Genomic DNA, 20,621 nt, shown 5'->3' with positions numbered 1-20,621 from the left:
CCTGTGGGATTCGACCTAGTACCACTTTTACTGCAAATATTTTATTGTGGGACTAGTAATAATTTTGAGGGCTTCGACAAACCCGTCAAAATTTTGGCGCCGTTGCCGGGGAGCAACTTTAATTTCTTAGCTATTACCTTCCTCTTGTTAACCTCTTTTGTTTTATGACTCGTGCTTCTCAACGAGGTGAACTCGAGTACAACCCTGAAATTGAGAAGACTATCCGTCGTTTAAGGAAGGAGGCGAAACAAAGGAAGGATCGTTCACCAAAGAAGGTGAATTCTGATTGTGATCTTCCCATCTTCGAAGAAGTAGAAAGAATGGCTGATAGAGAGAGGACATTAAGGGAGTTGGCTGCACCAATTATGAACCAACAGCTTTTATGCATCACATACCCCACTCTTGAGGTAGCTTTTGAACTCAAATCTGGTTTGATTCAATTATTACATCTGTTTCATGGTTTCCCAGGTGAGGACCCTCACAAACATCTAAAGGAATTTCATGTCATCTGTTCAAGCATGAAACCCCGCGGTATGACCGAGGACCAGGTAAAACTCATAGCCTTTCCATTTACTTTAAGAGATAAAGCAAAGGATTGGTTGTATATTCTTCCTCCTGGTTCAGTACGCACATGGGACGAGATGAACAGGATATTTTTAGATAAATATTTTTCTGAATCCCGGGCTACAAATATAAGAAAAGAAATATGTGGAGTTCGGCAATTTGGTGGTGAGACACTATACGAATATTGGGAAAGATTTAAACAACTTGTTGCTAGCTGTCCACATCACCAAATACCCGAACAACTGTTAATCCAATACTTCTATGAAGGGCTGCAGCCCATGGATAGAAGTATGGTCGATGCAGCCAGTGGAGGAGCCTCGGTGAACAAGACACCTGAAGCGGCCAGGGAGTTAATCTCCAACATGGCCGAAAATTCACAACAGTTCAGTGCTAGGACAAACGGTACCATTAGATGGGTTAATGAGGTAAGCCATGTAAATTTAGAAAATCAGATTTCTGACCTAACTGCTTTGGTAAGACAACTCGCTGCAGGACAAGTACAAACTGCCAAAGTGTGTGGTATCTGTTAGATTCCTGGCCATCCTACAGACATGTGTCCATCATTGCAAGATGGTTCGATGCAGCAAGTCAATGCCGTAGGAGGATTCCCGGGCCAGCCCCAACGAAAGTATGACCCCTACTCCAATTATTACAATCCGGGGTGGAGAGATCACCCAAACCTAAGCTACGGGAACCAAGGAGGACAGCAGCAATACCAGCCCCATTTTTTCAGTCGACAGCCCCAGTTTTCAACACCCATCATAGCGCAAAGCCAACCCTCGAATTCAGGTACGTCATTAGAAGATATAGTTAAGGCTCTAGCTACAAATACTCAACAATTTCAACAGGAAACAAGAGCCAGCATTCAGAATTTGGGGAACCAAATCAACCAACTTGCCACTGCCATTAGCAAGTTGGAGGTGCAGAGCTCCGGGAAACTACCATCACAAACGGTAGTCAACCCCAAGGAGAATGTAAGTGCAGTGGTGCTGAGAAGCGGGAAGGAACTTCAGCTAGAGCCTACCTCACCAAGGAAGGTGGATAAAAGACAAGAAGAAGACAAGGTGCAAGACTCAAGAGTTAGAGAGAACGTTTCAGCCATGATCAGGAGGACCTTACCAGAAAAACATGTTGATCCAGGTATGTTCACCCTACCTTGTGTGATTGGCAATAAGCAAATCGAGTATGCCATGCTAGACTGAGGTGCATCTATCAACCACATGCCATACTCAATTTACTATGCTTTGAGATTAGGTCCTTTAAGGGAAACTAAAGCTGTTATCCAATTAGCTGATCGTTCTAACGCCTTCCTAGAAGGGATTGCTGAGAATGTAATGGTGCAGGTTAATGATTTAATTTTTCCAGCTGATTTTTACATTCTGAAGATGGAGGAGGACACGATTGAAAGTTCAGCCCCACTTCTATTAGGCAGGCCATTTATGAAAACGGCCAAGACCAAAATAGATGTGGATGAGGGTACCCTCTTCGTCGAATGTGACGGGGAGACTATTAAATTTAATATTTTTGAAGCTATGAAGTACCCAAATGAAGACCATTCAGTTGACACTATTGATCCAACTGTGCAGAATTTTTTTGAAAAAGATATGAATGAGGAGCTAGAATCGAGTGCACAATTGGATATGAAAGCCCCTATTCCAGATTTGAACCCGCTCATGATGGATGGAAGGGGAGCACACCGAAAGCTGAAACCACGAGAGCTAAAGTAGCAAAGGAGCACGTCGAGCATAACGACGTTAAACAATTGCGCTTGTGGGAGGCAACCCATTGTATTTAGTTAACTTGGTTATTTCGTTTGGTTTTTGATTTTTGTGTTTAGCAGGAACCCAACAAGACAAATAGGGAAGTACCCCCAAATCCTTCTACTTTATGCATAATCACATACATTATGGACAATGTATAACTTAAGTGTGGGGGGATTACGAAAATCTGATGGAAATTTGGGATACCTTATCTTCTTGAAATTTCTGCTCCATAGAAACTTATCCTTGAACGATTTCAACTTATCAGGAATCATGTGGTTAGGCTGAATATATAAGATAGGATGCAAGCATGACTAACTGAATCTTTCTTGGTTGCATATGGTACCTCATGATTTTAATCGATCAATAGGCAAGATGCATAAGGGTTTGATTGATTTTCACATAATTATCTATCAAACATGGTTGATTATTCTAGAACTTGCTGTGTTAGGCATATAGAGACCACGATCAATGAATTCATGGATCAGGCGGTGTAACCCTGTGATTTTTGTGAAAAAAAAAAGAAAAGAAAAAGGGAGTTTGAAACTAAAATCGTGACTAATGTGAAATGGAGTATAAAATACACTCGCATCTAGAAACAAAAAACAAGTGTGAGACGGAGCATAAAATGCACTCACATCTAGAAATGAAAGCAAATGTGAGATGGAGCATAAAATGCACTCACATCTTGAAAAGAAGGCAAGGGTGAGATGGAGCATAAAATGCACTCACCCTAGAATCCCAACCCCATTCTCACCTTCAGATCCTAGGAATTCACACCAAATGGTGGAGATGTGATACATAGCAAGCTTATGGCAATAAGCACACCTTGTTTTGATTCAAAGGAAAGTAATTGCATCTGGCTGAATTGGTTTGTTAAAAGCAATGAGCACCCATGCAGTCCAAGGAGTTTCAGCCCTGGAAGGCTTGTCGCCTTGACTATCGATTTAACTTGGGACCATGAGGAATGGTGATTTGCGATCACTCTTGGACAAGAAAAAGGGGAGAAAGAGATGAAAAGGAAAAAGTTACCAAGTCTGAACTAAAGCTTGAAATGAACCAGGCCTCATGTAGAAAAAAAAAAGATTGAAAATCAATAGTTAGTCTCTCTTGTGTTACTTGAGTTTTTTTTCCTTGCCCGAGGACAGGCAAAGTTTAAGTGTGGGGGGATTTGATGACACCAAAATGAACCCTAATTTTATCCCCTAATATTCACTCTTTTACATTTATTTATCACTTATTTTACTCTTGTATTTCGATTCAGGGCAATAAAGAAAGCAATTGGAAGAAAACAGGGAAATCGGGTGATTTTGCACAGTTTCGGCGACAGTTAGTAATTTGGGCCTAACTCTCAATTCCGAACGCCGAATTAGACAATTCAAGAAGAATTAGAAAGATGAAAGGAAGGCCCATAACTTTTATGTTTGGGTTTTGACAGATTCGGCCCGCATCGAGTACGAAAACGAGCCCAAAGTCGGAGCAAGTTCGCAGCCAGACCAATTTCACAACTTAAGCCCAACTCGCAGAAGTACCTTGAAGCAGCCCAACTCGAATTCAAGAGATTAAGAGTCTGAATTTCGAATGTAATCTCCAAGGAGAGAGTTTTATCAGATCTAAAGTCTTGAATGTAATCCTAGAGAGATAAGAAGATTGAGATTAGAGCATTAGATAAGAGATAGGATAAGATTAGTTCAAGATAAGATCAAAACTCCCTAAGGATAAGATGATCTCCTAGAAGGAGTTGGAAAACAGCCCTCTCCTTTGGCTATATAAAGAGGGGGGCGAACCAGCTCTACAAATCACTCATTCCAAGATCCAAAAGATCATCAAGAAGACGAAGAAGCAAGAAGGCAGTTCGGCCATGGAGAAGCGAAGCATGGAGATTGCGCAGATCATGAGCAGCTAAGCTTCTTTTTTTGGTTCAAGGGGGGAGGTTCGATTGTGTCATTGTGAGGTTCTGTAGTTGATTTATTTTTTTTCTTTTTAATTCAAATATTCATTGATTCTTGTGCATATTTTTGTTGGATGTTAATGTTAATTAGTCTGACAAACTGAATTAATGTTGATTTTCCTACTGCTATCCATGATTTCGGTGATCCGTAATTGTCACGAATAATTGTACAAGTCACAATTAGGTTGACATCTTTTTGGGTCAATTGTTCGTGACAACCTTTGACCAATGTTTTAACATGGTTCAACCTAAAAGAATCGATGGAACAAAATTCAGTAATTGCAGCTATCTCAATTATTGTTATTTTGGTTTAACTGTTTTCACAAATCCTAATGCTATCATTATTTAACATGGAACGCTATCGGACCCAGTTGAGTGGTGATAGGTGTTGATCGAATGCTGGGTTTGGTCAACTGAATTAGGAAAACACAAGGTTTATTATGGCTATCCTAATAAATCTAAAGTTAAATGCTTGAATTGCAAGAATGCTGAATTGTTCGTAGGATCGATGGCCAATCGATTCAACCCGAACCCTTGAACCAGAATTCGGTAAGACTGATTTTCTCTTGTTTGTATAGTTTGTTATTCTTTTAATTTTAGTTATTTAATTTTCTCACACAATTACTTTACCCATTCGGCTAAGAGATTACTGATTTGCTCCCTGTGGGATTCGACCTAAAACCACTTTTACTGCAAATATTTTATTGTGGGACTAGTAATAATTTTGAGGGCTTCGACAAACCCGTCACTGTGGATGGAACAGAACCAGCAGGGTGCGTTCTACACACTGGATCCTTCGCAAGTATCCTCTGGAAGCACTAAACACTGAATCTATTTCAGTCTTTCGTGCAAGACTGATGTCAAGAATAGATTTCTTGAGTTTCTTTTCTGCAAAGATCTAATCTTGCAAAGGAGATGGCGGCGGCAGGAGGAGAACTCTAAAGGCGAAAAGGCCGAACTGCCTTTTTTTTCTTTTTCTGGAGTATGAGATCTGATCTCAATTCGCAGGAACCTTTCTTGCGATCTTTCTTGATTCGAAATCTGTTGTATTTCTCTCCTCCTTGGTTAGGGTTTCTCTTCCCCTCTTCTTGATTAAGAAACCTGCTAATTAGGAGTTATCCCAATCCAAATCAGTATTTGGATAGGGGATAATCTTAATCCTATCTGCAGATAAAGTTAGCTTACTCTTAATCTTATTAGGAGTTTACCAGATTCAAATCTAATTTGAATTTACTCTCCAAGAGTGGATAAGGCTAAAGGCCCAATCCTTTTACTAACATTAATCTCAGATTCGCCACAAGGATGGGTGATCATATCAGCCCACCTCAAAATGGGCTTCTAGCCCATTAAGTGTTTAGTGTCTAATTACTTTCCAATCTGCTGCCCAGTTGGGCTTCTTTGTATGGCGTGGGACCCAAGCATTGATCTACACACCAGCCACATGGGTTCGGCCCAGCCTTTAATATAAGGCCCATCCGAATTCACTGAAAAACTCAATGAACCCCTTGAGTCCATCATATGGACCCTATGGGCCCAACACTTACATTAAGTGGTCCTTGGGCCAAGCCATCTTATAAAAACCCAGGAACTGTGGGCAGGTGCAAGATTAGCCCATCAGGTATTATCCTCAATGGTCTTACACTTAACCTCTCAGCCCTTAATGATCAAGCACTGCCCGACAAGAGATGACCTCTCCCTCGGCTGCAAGGAACAGTGCAGTGCCGCACTCTCCTCTCACATGGATTCCGGGAATTAAAACCATTTGCAAACAATTTGAAACCATACATATATATATAATATATTAATTTTGCAAAACAAAATTCCAACGATTGAAATCAACTGCCGGCAGTTTGGTTTCCATCAGAGAGAGTGCATTCCCGATCATTACCCTTTGTCCGACAAAGTGGCTGATTCTGTGATTATGATCTCCCACTCAGATGAATTCTCAAATAGCCCCAACATACCCAGGTTTTGATCCCCGCTAAGGATCTCACTGATTGGTATATCAAAGGCAGCTTGATCCAACGCCTAGTGAAGTGTCATAATCGAGTCTAGGGGTCAGGTGTAACTTTCCAGTTTTTCCCATCTATCTCCAAGGTCCAGGGCAAGACTGGAAATCTGGTCCGGTTCAAGGATTCAAGTAATCCCATACTGCATGTGCCTCGGGTCTTACCCTAGTGGCTGAGATAGGCCCTCCCAACACTTGGTGGCACACCGGTATCAGACTTGGCAGGATAAATCTCCCCAGACTTATCCAACGGCTGTGAACATTTAAAACTAACACGAGTCTCTATAAATGTCCAGTTTTAGGGTTTTACACAGAATTAAACCAAACAGCATGAATCAAACATGCACTTTATTTATTTCCACTAAATAACAAAAGTACATCAAATCAGATTGAAGCTAAGGGCATACAAAAACTGTCTAACAGCTCCCACTTGCACTTAGGTCCAATCTGGTACAAGCCGGAGTCCCATACTTTCCATGTGTTTCTCAAACACCTTCTGTGTCAGTGGCTTAGTCAATGGGTCTGCCACATTATCCGCTGATGATACCTTTTGAATCAGGACGTCCCCTCTACCAACGATCTCCCGCAGTACATGGTACTTTCTCTCGATTTGCTTTGACTTCGAGTGAGCCTGAGGCTCTTTAGCCTGGGCGATCGCTCCATTGTTGTCACACAACAACGGGATGGGTGATGTGCTGGATGGAATCGCTCCCAATTCGTGTATGAACTTCTTCATCCACGCGGCATCCTTGGCAGCTTCACTTGTGGCAATGTACTCGGCCTCGGTTGTGGAGTCTGCAGTGGAACCCTGTTTGCTGCTTTTCCAGCAAATAGCACACGATCATATCGTGAAAACATACCCAGATGTAGACTTTCTATCATCTGGATCCGACAGTGAACTACCATCGGTACACCCTAGAACTTGCAGTGAACTACCATCGAATACCAAACAAAACTCTTTTGTCCTTCGAAGGTATTTGAGTATGTTCTTCACAGCAGTCCAATGCTCCTGCCCTGGGTTTGCCTGGAATCTGCATACCACACTCACCGCCTGAGCAATGTCAGGGCGAGTGCACAGCATGACATACATGATGCTCCCAACGGCTGAGGCATAGGGAACGTCTCTCATGCTCTCAATCTCCTCAGAAGTCTTGGGAGACATCTTCTTGGAGAGAGTGACTTTGTGCCTGAAAGGAACGTTTCCTTTCTTGGAGTTCTCCATGCTGTACCTCTTGACAATTTTGTCAATATAAGCAGCTTGGGACAATCCAATTATCTGCTTCGATCTATTTCTATAGAGTCGAAGACCCAATATGTATGAAGCTTCTCCAAGATCTTTCATGGAGAACTGATGTGATAGCCATACCTTGACCGAAGTCAACATTCCTACATCATTCCCAATGAGTAGGATATCGTCCACGTACAACACCAAAAAGGTGATCTTATCCCCACTGGACTTCCTGTAAACACAGGGCTCATCCGGATTCTGCTCAAAGTCAAATGTTTTGACTGCAGAATCAAAACGGATGTTCCAACTCCTAGAAGTCTGCTTAAGTCCATATATGGATCTATTAAGTTTACATACCTTGTGTTCCTGACCAGCAGCAATGAATCCTTGCGGCTGCTGCATGTAGATATCTTCACTAAGATCTCCATTCAGGAATGCGGTTTTGACATCCATTTGCCAAATCTCATAGTCATGGTACGCTGCTACAGCTAGCAGGATCCTAATGGATTTAAGCATGGCCACAGGCAAAAAGGTTTCCTCATAGTCGATGCCTTCTTTCTGAGTATACCCTTTCGCCACCAAACGAGCTTTAAAGGTCTCAATCCTGCCATCGGGGCCCTTCTTCCTCTTGTAGATCCATTTGCAACCAATTGCTTTTACCCCGGAGGGTGGATCCACTAGAGTCCAGACTCCATTGGTCTCCATTGAGTCCATTTCAGTTCTCATGGCCTCCACCCACTTCTGGGAGTCTATGTCTAACATAGCTTCCGCGTAAGTCACGGGATCCTCTTCACTAGTCAAGGTTTCCACCAGGTAATTATCCTAGTCATAACCATATCGGACTGGTGGTCTGGATACCCGGGTGGTTTTTCTAGGTTGGTCATTACCTGGAATTTGTGGGACATCTCCCACTGCTCCTGAGCTCTCCTCATCAAGAACTATTTCCTGATGATGGGTGTCCAGGATGTAATCGGATTCTAAGAATTGGGCGTTTCGACTGCAGAACGCTTTCTGCTCACTCGGGTCATAGAATAGATAACCCACCGAATCCTTTGGGTAGCCTATAAACAGGCAACGGCTGGTTTTAGATTCCAACTTGTCCGCACTTGTTCTTTTAACGTGTGTAGGACAACCCCAAATCTTCATATGTCTTACACTTGGCTTCCTTCCGGTCCAAAGTTCATATGGAGTTTTCGGAACTGATTTGGTTGGAACCCGATTCAGCACGTAGATAGTAGTCTCTAATGCGTATCCCCAAAAGGATGTGGGTAATTGTGAGCGTACGAGAAGCGACCGGACCATGTCCAACAAGGTCCTATTCCTCCTCTCTGAAACACCGTTGAGTTGAGGTGTAGCAGGAGGAGCTAATTGTGACACTATCCCATTGGCCTTTAAGTAGTCCCTGAATTCGTCAGAGAGATACTCGCCACCTCGATCTGATCGAAGGGCCTTAATTTCTCTCCCTAACTGTTTCTCAACTTCCTGTCTGAACTCTTTGAACTTTTCAAATGATTCAGACTTATGTCTCATTAGGTACACGCAACCATATTGTGAAAAATCATCTGTAAAGGTGATGAAGTACACGTGTTGATTCCGTGTCCTAACACTCAGGGGACCACATACATCAGTATGTATTAGGTCAAGTGTGCCTTCAGATCTTTTAGGCTTATCGTCAAATGGCCGCTTAAACATCTTACCTTGAAGGCAAGGTTCACAAGTGGGAAGATTTTCTACGGTTAAAAAATCCAAAGGACCATCCTTTACCATCCTTGTGATTCGGTCAATACCGATATGGCCAAGTCAGTAATGCCAGAGGCACGTGGGACTTACTGTATCACGATTCCTTTTCTTGGGATTTTCGACCGACGTAGTTTCGGTTATGTTAGTTTCCAGAGAAGGACGTAGAACATAGAGACCGTTCTCTAGTTTCCCGCATGCGATGAATTTATTATTCCGTTTAACAGTAATCATATTTACTAAAATAAACAGTATATCCATCCGCACACAGTTTAGAAATAGAAATTAAATTTCTTCTCAAGTTCTGTACATAAAGACAATCTTTAAGTACAAGTATTCCTTCTTTAAAAACTAATTCTACGGTTCCTATTGCCGCCGCTGCAACACTTGCAGTTGTTCTCAAGAATAGTGTCACTTCACCTTCAGTCAACCTTCTGCTAACTTTGAACCCCTGCAGTGAGTTACACGCATGAGTTGAAGTCCCAGAGTCAACACACTAGGACACAGAAGTAACTAACATGTTAGTTTCTATGACACAAGTTTCGATGTTACCTTTCTTAGATCCCAGGTAGGCAGGACAATTCCTCTTCCAGTGGCCGGTCTGTTTGCAGAAGTGACAGACATCAGATGCCTTGTTCTTCTTCTGCATCTTAGGTTTGGTAGTTTTTTTCTGGGGTTTCTTTGCCTTTCTCTTTTTCTTGCCCGATTTGTTAGCTTCAGCAAGCATAACCACAGGCTCATCCTTCTTGAGTAGATCCTCGGCTTTCTGCAACATATTGCTGAGTTCCTGGACGCTGACATTCAGCTTATTCATATTGTAGTTCATTGTGAACGCATTGAAGGAAGAGGGCAAAGAATTGAGGATGGCATCCACTTGCGTGCCAAGATCTAGCCCGGATCCAAGAGCTTCAAGTTCGTTAATGTATCCCATCATCCGAAGACAATGGTCATGAACTTTCTGACCTTTGGTCATCTACGCGGTCATGAACAATTTCAGGACCTTCTGTCGAGTAGAACGGTTTCGCTCTTCATACATTGTTCTTATACTGTCCAATATGTCCTTGGCTAGTTCGATCTGATCGAACTGCCTCTGTATTGAGTTGTCTAATGAGGCAACGACAAAGCAGCGGGCTAGGGAGTTCTTATCCTCCCACTCTTGGTAGTCCCTCCTACGGGCCTCAGAAGCCCTATCACCCGGACGTTCCGGGGCAGGATTTTTCACCACCTTGTCTAAATTTTTGGAAGTTAGGACCAGCATAGATTTTTGTACCAGTCGGCATAGTTTGGGCCCTTAAACTTGTTATCGTCTAGAAGCATTGCAAATTGACCGTTTTCCATTTGCTGATAAAATAGCAAAATCATTAGTCCACAACCTTAGTTTGATTCATGTTACCTACATAGATATGGCTTTTAATCTATGTTCCATTCCCATTTGTTCATCTCTAAGATTTCCCTCCTTTCTCAGTGACGGAGACGACGAAATGTCTCTGGAAATGTGGGAAATCACATGGGGTGCGTGAATCCAACTGTTTCAGCTGCATAACCCCACCACCTTTCTGTGACGGATCATATCCACTCATCAAATGAGTTTCCTTTTGGCCTCTGTCAGACAAGGTTCAGAGCCGTTTTCAGGTAAACCTTTATGTCCAGTGAGTGCACACCCATCATATTCAGGTTACGCCAAGGTACCATGAGAGAGCTCCCATTTTCTGGTGAAGCCCCTCCCACATCGGTCTATGACGCCCCTATCATCCTATGAAACACTCTAATAGATCCAACAGCAAATGGATAGCCCAATTTTATGGTGCGCTTCCAAATTACTGAAGGACCCATCATTGTGCTAATGACGGAAGGCCTTTAGAAAGTTCATCATATGGGTCTCCCTATCACATGCATTCATATTTGCTGGAGGGAACAAAAAATACGCCTTAGTTTTAATTTAGGTCAAACCAGAGTGGCTCCCACTGACTTTCATAAAGTCAGATTTCTGGTGGGCCTTAATCGGCTAGGGGTTCCGTACGCATCCCTTTTTAGGGTTGTGGGGCCCACAAAGCAAAGAGGGGTCATCCAATGACCTTGAAGGACACCATGGCAATGATGTGCATTCAGCCATGGTGTGCGCAAGAGCCACTAACGAGTCTTCATGGGCCAAGTACTTATGGCCCATGGTCGCAGCACATCAAACATCCAAACATCACATGTAAAGGAGGAATTGATCCAATCAATTAACTGCTGTAATGCCCAATGAATAGCCCATTTAAAAACTAAGTCATTAACAATTAATGTCTACTAGGTGTATGGGCTGAATCGCAGATAGCAGTTCGGCCCATACAACTTATCTCACAGTAATGGGCCTTTGCAGTTTTAAGCCTTTAAAACTGGGCTTTACAGGTGGGCTGAATTAATCCCTGTAATTGAACATCAGATTTGGAACAGCAAGTGTGAGAAATACAGACTGAAAAACAGTCCCTATCGAACCCCAGATTCGGTGCAAACAGTTTTGGTCCAATCTAGTCCGAGAGGTTCGAAAACTGATTTTCAAATCAAGAATTAATTCATGAAAGATCTGAAATTAATAATTTTGATTTCAAACAATCACAAATCAAACTATGGACTGTTCGCACCACCTGCAAAACAGAGGTTAATCACAAGAGTTGCAGTTTCACAAACTGCAAATCGCAGAAAGCGATTTCTCCAACTGCAAATCTCCAGCGCCGCCTTCTTCTTTCTTCTTCTTTAATCAAGAAAAAATAACAGAAATCCTATTTCAATTAATTACATTCTTGATCAAATCCTATACATTCAGTCTAAAAATTAAAAAAAATTTACAAACCGAATTAAATGAAATGAATAAAAAGAAAGAAAAAGGGTGCACAGACTATCTGCGCCAAATCTGCACTGCGATCTCCAGGTTCGAACAGTCCATTAAATCAAAATAAACAAATAACAATTCTAAATAAATTTTTGATTTAATAAAAATTAATTTCAGATCAATCGCCCTTAACAAGAAACAGTTTCTTGAAATAAAGAAAACAATCTGCGCAAATCTTGAAAGAACACCTTCTATCCATTTGCGCAGCATCAGATCTGATTTTCTTTTGGTTCAAGATTCGAACCTGTGGCTCTAATACCACTAAAAGAATGGTAGGATCCATCTAATGGATGCCATAAAGGTTGCGGAATGGGTGGGCGAATTTCAAAAATTTTCCTACCTTCTCCCAACTGGGAATCATATTCCCTAAATTTAAAATACAATATTCAAGGATCCTACTTGAACCATAATCAAACCAGATCTGTACCAAAAGACAAATGGGAGGAATATACCTGATCCGGAGAAGCACTATCTCCCAAAGTTGGTGTTCACGCCCAAAGAATGCTCCATGATCCGTTCCTGCTGAAGATGACACAGCTGTGGATGGAACAGAACAAGCAAGGTGCGTCCTACACACTGGATCCTTCGCAAGTATCCTCTGGAAGCACTAAACACTGAATCTATTTCAGTCTTTCTTGCAAGACTGATGTCAAGAACAGATTTCTTGACTTTCTTTTCTGCAAAGATCTAATATTGCAAAGGAGATGGCGGCGGCAGGAGGAGAACTCTAAAGGCGAAAAGGCTGAACTGCCTTTTTTTTCTTTTTCTGGAGTATGAGATCTGATCTCAATTCGCAGGAACCTTTCTTGCTTCGAAATCTGTAATTTTCTCCTTCTTGGTTAGGGTTTCTCCTCCTTTCTTCTTGATTAAGAAACCTCCTATTTAGGAGTTATCCCTATCCAAATCAGTATTTGGATAGGGGATATTCTTAATCCTATCTGCAGATAAAGTTAGCTTACTCCTGATCTTATCAGGAGGTTACCAGATTCAAATCTAATTTGAATTTGGTCTCCAAGAGTGGATAAGGCTAAAGGCCCAATCCTTTTACTAACATTAATCTCAGATTTGCCCCAACGATGGGTGATCATATCAGCCCACCTCAAAATGGGCTTCTGGCCCATTAAGTGTTTAGTGTCTAATTACTTTCCAATCTGCTGCCCAGTTGGGCTTCTTTGTATGGCGTGGGTCCCAAGCATTGATCTACACACCAGCCACATGGGTTCAGCCTAGCCTTTAGTACAAGGCCCAGGCGAATTCACTGAAAAACTCAATGAACCCCTTGAGTCCATCATATGGACCCTATGGGCCCAACACTTACATTAAGTGGTCCCTGGGCCAAGCCATCTTATAAAAACCCAGGGACTGTGGGCAGGTGCAAGATTAGCCCATCAGGTATTATCCTCAATGGTCTTACACTTAACCTCTCAGCCCTTAATGATCAAGCACTGCTCGACAAGAGAGGACCTCTCCCTCGGCTGCAAGGAACAGTGCCACACTCTCCTCTCACATGGATCCCGGGAATTAAAACCATTTGCAAACAATTTGAAACCGTACATATATATATAAATATATTAATTTTGCAAAACAAAATTCCAACGATTGAAATCAACTGCCGGAAGTTTGGTTTCCATCAGAGAGAGTGCATTCTCGATCATTACCCTTTGTCCGACAAAGTGGTTGATTCTGTCACTATGATCACCCACTCAGATGAATTCTCAAACAGCCCCAACATACCCAGGTTTTGATCCCCGCTAAGGATCTCACTGATTGGCATATCAAAGGCAGCCTGATCCAACACCTAGTGAAGTGTCATAATCGAGTCTAGGGGTCAGGTGTAACTTTCTAGTTTTGCCCATCTATCTCCAAGGTCCAGGGCAAGACTGGAAATCTGGTCCGGTTCAAGGATTCAAGTAATCCCATACTGCATGTGCCTCGGGTCTTACCCTGGTGGCTGAGACAGGCCATCCCAACACTTGGTGGCACACCAGTATCAGCCTTGGCAGGATAAATCTCCCCAGACTTATCCAATGGCTGTGAACATTTAAAACTAACACGAGTCTCTATAAATGTCCAGTTTTAGGGTTTTACACTGAATTAAACCAAACAACATGAATCAAACATGCACTTTATTTATTTCCACTAAATAACAAAAGTACATCAAATCAGATTGAAGCTAAGGGCATACAAAAATTGTCTAACATGCACATCATTGCCATGGTGTCCCTTAAGGTCATTGGATGACCCCTCTCTACTTGGTGGGCCCCATAACTCTAAAAGGGGATGTGTACGGAACCCCTAGCCGATTAAGGCCCACCGGAAATCTGACTTTATGAAAGTTAGTGGGAGTCACTTTGGTTTCACCTAAAGTACAACTAGGGCATAATTTTGTTCCCTCCAGCAAATATGAATGCATGTGACAGGGAGATCCATATGATGGACTCTGTAAAGGCCTTCCATCATTAGCACAATGATGGGTCCATCAGTAATGAGAAAATGCACCTTAAAATTGGGCTATCCATTTGTTGTTGGATCTGTTAGAGTGTTTCATAAGATGATAGGGGCGTCATAGACCGATGTGGGAGGGATATCACCAGAAAATGGAAACTCTCTCATGGTACCTTGGCATAACCTGAATATGATGGGTGTGAACTCACTAGGCAAAAAGGTTTACCTGAAAATGGCTCTGAACCTTGTCTGATAGGGGCCAAAGGGATACTCATTTGATGAGTGGATATGATCCGTCACAGAAAGGTGGTGGGGTTTTGCAACTGAAACAGTTGGCTTCATGCACCCTATGTGATTTACCACATTTCTAGAGACATTTCATCGTCTCCGTCACTGAGAAAAGAGGGAAATCTCAGAGATGAACAAATGGGAATGGAACATAGATTAAAAACCATATCTATGTAGGTAACATGAATGAAACTAAGGTTGTGGACTGGTACAAAAATGTTATGTTGGTCATAACTTCTGAAAAGTTAGACAAGGTGGTGAAAAATCCTGCCTCGGAACGTCTAGGTGATAGGGCTTCTGAGGCTCGTAGGAGGGACTACCAAGATTGGGAGGATAAGAACTCCCTAGCCCACTGCTTTCTCATTGCCTCATTAGACAACTCAATACAGAGGCAGTTCGATCAAATCGAACTAGCCAATGACATATTGGATAGTCTAAGAACAATGTATGAAGAGCAGAACCGTTCTACTCGACAGAAGGTCTTGAAATTGTTCATGACCACGCAGATGACCAATGGGCAGAAAGTTCATGACCATTGTCTTCGGATGATGGGATACATTAACTCGAAGCTCTTGGATCTGGGCTTGATCTTGGCACGCAAGTGGATGCCATCCTGAATTCTTTGACCTCTTCCTTCAATGCGTTCACAATGAACTACAATATGAATAAGCTGAATGTCAGCGTCCAGGAACTCAGCAATATGTGGCAGAGGGCCGAGGATCTACTCAAGAAGGATGAGCCTGTGGTTATGCTTGCTGTAGCTAACAAATTGGGCAAGAAAAAGAGAAAGGCAAAGAAACCCCAGAAGAAAGCTACCAAACCTAAGATGCAGAAGAAGAACAAGGCATCTGATGTCTGTCACTTCTGCAAACAGACTGGCCACTGGAAGAGGAATTGTCCTGCCTATCTGGGATCTAAGAAAGGTAACATCGAAACTTGTGTCATAGAAACTAACATGTTAGTTACTTCTGTGTCCTGGTGTGTTGACTCTCGGGCTTCAACTCATGCGTGTAACTCACTGCAGGGGTTCAAAGTTAGTAGAAGATTGAGTGATGGCAAAGTGACACTATTTTTGGGAATGACTGCAAGTGTTGCACCTGCGACAATAGGAACCGTAGAATTAGTTTTTAGAGAAAGAGTCCTTGTACTTAAAGATTGTCTTTATGTACAGAACTTGAGAAGAAATTTAATTTCTGTTTCTAAACTGTGTGCTGATGTATATACTGTTTATTTTAGTAATATGATTACTATTAAACAGAATAACAAATTCATCGCATGCGGGGAACTGAACGGTCTCTATGTTCTACATCCTTCTCTAGAAACTAACCTAACTGAATCTATGTCGGTCAAAAATCCCAAGAAAAGGAATTGTGATACAGTAAATCCCATGTGCCTCTGGCATTACCGACTTGGCCATATTGGTGTTGACCGAATCACATGACTGGTAATGGATGGTCCTTTGGATTTTCAAACTGTAGAAAATCTTCCCACTTGTGACCCTTGCCTTCAAGGTAAGATGACTAAGCGGCCATTTGACGGTAAGCCTGAAAGATCTGGAGGCACACTTGACCTAATACATACTGATGTATGTGGTCCCCGGAGTGTTAGGACACGAAATCAACACGTGTATCTCATCACCTTTACAGATGATTTTTCACGATATGGTTACGTGTACCTAATGAGACACAAGTCTGAATCCTTTGAAAAGTTCAAAGAGTTTAGACAAGAAGTCGAGAAACAGTTAGGGAGAGAAGTTAAGACCCTTCGATCGGATCGAGATGGCGAGTATCTCTTTGACGAATTGAGGGACTACTTAAAGGACAATGGGATAGTGTCACAACTAGCTCCTCCTGCTACACCTCAACTCAATAGTGTTTCAGAGAGGAGGAATTGGACCTTGTTGGACATAGTCCGGTCACTTCTCGTACGCTCAGAATTACCCACATCCTTTTGGGGATATGCATTAGAGATTGCTATCTACGTGCTGAATCGGGTTCCAACCAAATCAGTTCTGAAAACCCCATATGAACTATGGACCGGAAGGAAGCCAAGTGTAAGACACTTGAAGATTTGGGGTTGTCCTGCACACAATAAAAGAACAAGTGCAAACAAGATGGAATCCAAAACCAGTCGTTGCCTATTTATAGGCTACCTAAAGGATTCAGTGGGTTATCTATTCTATGACCCAAGTGAGCAGAAAGTGTTCTGCAGTCGAAACGCCTAATTCTTAGAATCCAAATACTTCCTAGACACTCACCATCAGGAAATAATTCTTGATGAGGAGAGCTCAGGAGTACTGGGAGACGTCCCACAAGTTCCAGGTGGTGACCAACCTAGAAGGTCCACTCGAGTATCCAAACCACCAGTCCGATATGGTTATGACCAGGATAGCTACCTGGTGGAAGCCTTGACTAGTGAAGAGGATCCCGAGACTTACGCGGAAGCTATGTTAGACATAGATTCCCAGAAGTGGATGGAGGCCATGAGAGCTGAGATGGACTCAATGGAGACCAATGGAGTTTGGACTCTAATAGATCCGCCCTCTGGGGAAAAAGCAATTGGTTGCAAATGGATCTACAAGAGGAAGAAGGACCCCGATGGCAGGATTGAGACGTACAAAGCTCGCTTGGTGGCGAAAGGTTATACTCAGAAAGAAGGCATCGATTATGAGGAATCTTTTTCGCCCATGGTCATGCTTAAATCCATTAGGATCCTGTTAGCTGTAGCAGCATACCATAACTACGAGATTTGGCAAATGGATGTCAAAACCGCGCTCCTGAATGGAGATCTTAGTGAAGATATCTACATGCAACAGCCGCAAGGCTTCATTGCTACTGGTCAGGAACACATGGTATGTAAACTCAATAGATCCATATATGGACTTAAGCAAGCTTCTAGGAGTTGGAACATCCATTTTGATTCTGCCGTCAAAACGTTAGATTTTGAGCAGAATCCGGATGAGCCCTGTGTTTACAGGAAGTCCAGTGGGGATAAGATAACCTTTTTGGTATTGTACGTGGACGATATCATACTCATTGGGAATGATGTAGGAATGTTGACTTCGGTCAAGGTATGGCTATCACAGCAGTTCTCCATGAAAGATCTTGGAGAAACTTCTTACATATTGGGTCTTCGACTCTATAGAGATAGATCAAAGCAGATAATTGGATTATCCCAGGCTTCTTACATTGACAAAATTGTCAAAACGTACAACATGGAAAACTCCAAGAAAGGAATGTTCCTTTCAGACATGGAGTCACTCTCTCCAAGAAGATGTCTCCCAAGACTTCTGAGGAGATTGAGGGCATGAGAGACGTTCCCTATGCCTCACCCATAGGGAGCATCATGTATTCCATGCTGTGCACTCGCTCGGACATAGCTCAGGCGGTGAGTGTGGTAAGCAGATTTCAGGCCAACCCAGGCCAAGAGCATTGGACTGCTGTGAAGAACATACTTAAATACCTTCGAAGGACAAAAGAGTTTTGTCTGGTATTCGTCGGTGGTTCACTGCAAGTTCTAGGGTATATCGATGCCAATTTTTAGTCGGATCCAGATGATAGAAAGCCTACATCTGGGTATGTTTTCATATTAGGATCGTGTGTTGTTTGCTGGAGAAGCAGCAAACAGGGGTCCACTGCAGACTCCACAACTGAGGCCGAGTACATTGCTGCAAGTGAAGCTGCCAAGGAAGCCATGTGGATGAAGAAATTCATACACGAATTGGGAGTGATTCCGTCTAGCACATCACCCATCCCGTTGTTGTGTGACAACAATGGAGCGATCGCCCAGGCTAAAGAGCCTCGGGCTCACTCGAAGTCAAAGCACATTGAGAGGAAGTATCATGTACTGTGGGAGATCGTTGGTAGAGGGGACGTCCTAATTCAGATGGTAGCATCAGCGGACAATGTGGAAGACCCATTGACTAAGCCACTGACACAGAAGGTGTTTGAGAAACACATGGAAAGCATAGGACTCCGGCTTGTACCGAATTGGACCTAAGTGCAAGTGGGAGCTGTTAGACAGTTTTTGTATGCCCTTAGCTTCAATCAATTTTGATGTACTTTTGACATTTAGTGTAAATAATTAAAGTACATGTTTGATTCATGTTGTTTGGTATAATTCTGTGTAAAACCCTAAAACTGGACACTTATAGAAACTTGCGTTAGTTTTAAATGTTTACAGCCATTGGATAAGTCTGAGGAGATTTATCCTGCTAAGGCTGATACTGATGTGCCACCAAGTGTTGGGATGGCTTGTTTCGGCCATCAGGGTAAGACCCAAGGCACATGCAGTATGGGATTGCTTGAACCCTTGAAGTAGACCAGATTTTCAGTATTGCCCTAAACCTTGGAGACAGATGGGCAAAACTGGAAAGTTACACCTGACCCCTAGACTCGATTATGACACATGACTAGGTGTCGGATCGGGCTGTCTTTGATGTGTCAATCAGTGAGATCCTTAGTGGGGGTCAAAATCTGGACATGTTGAGGCAGTCTGAGAATTCATCTGAGTGAGTGATCATAGTGACAGGATCAGCCCCTTTGTCGGACAGTGGAAATGATCGGGAATGCACTCTCTCTGATGGAAACCAAACTGCCGGTAGTTGATTTCAATCATTGAAATTTTGTTTTGCAAAATTAATATATATATATATATATATATATATATATATATATATATATATATATTGTATATGTACGGATTCAAAAGATTTGCAAAAGGTTTTAATTCCCGGGATCCATGTGAGTAGAGAGTGCGGCACTGTTCCTTGCAGCCAAGGGAGAGGGCTTCTCTTGTCGGATAGTGCTTGATCATTAAGGGCTGAGAGGTTAAGTGTAAGACCATTTAGGGTAATACCTGATGGGCTAATCTTGCACCTGCCCACAGTCCCTGGGTTTTTATAAGATGGCTTGGCCCAGGGACCACTTAATGTAAGTATTGCGCCCATAGGGTACATGTGATGGGCTCAAGGTGGTCACTGAGTCTTTCAGTGAATTCGGCTGGGCCTTGTAATAAAGGTTGGGCCAAACCCATGTGGCTGGTGTGTAGATCAATGCTTGGGTCCCATGCCATACAAAGAAGTCCAACTAGGCAGCAGATTGGAAACTAACTGAACACTGAATACTTGATGGGCCAGAAGCCCATTTCGAACTGGGCTGATATGATCACCTATTCATGGGGCAAATGTGAGATTAATATTAGTAAAAGGATTGGGTCTTTAACCTTATCCACTCTAAGAGACCAAATTCAAATTAGATTTGAATCTGGTAACCTCCTGATAAGATCAGGAGTCAGCTAATTTAATCTGCAGATAGGATTAAGATTATCCCCTATCCAAATACTGATTTGGATTGCGATAACTCCCAAAAAATTAGGAGGTTTCTTAATCAAGAAGAAAGAGGAGAAAACCCTATCAGAAATATCAGATTTCGAGCTAGGGTTTGTATGCAAGAGATACCTCCTACGAATTGAGATTTTGATCTCTCACAGACTCCAGAGAGAAGAGACAGTTCCGTTCCATCCACAGCTGTGTCATCTTCAACAGGAGCGGATCTTGGTTTCTTCTTTGGGTGTGAACACCAACTTTGGGAGATATTGTTTCTCTGGATCAGGTATAATCATTCCTGTTTCCTTTTGGTTCAGATCTGGTTTGATTATGGTTCAAGTAGAATCCTTGAATATTATATTCTAAATTTAGGGAATATGATTCCCAGTTGGAAGAAGGTAGGAAATTTTTGAAATTCGCTTACCCATTCCGCACCCTTCAT

The sequence above is a fragment of the Nelumbo lutea genome, chromosome 6 (assembly GCF_056320005.1).
Source record: "Nelumbo lutea isolate HS-2025 chromosome 6, American lotus-T2T, whole genome shotgun sequence".
Lineage (NCBI taxonomy): Eukaryota > Viridiplantae > Streptophyta > Magnoliopsida > Proteales > Nelumbonaceae > Nelumbo > Nelumbo lutea.
This window is presented reverse-complemented; position numbering follows the sequence as displayed.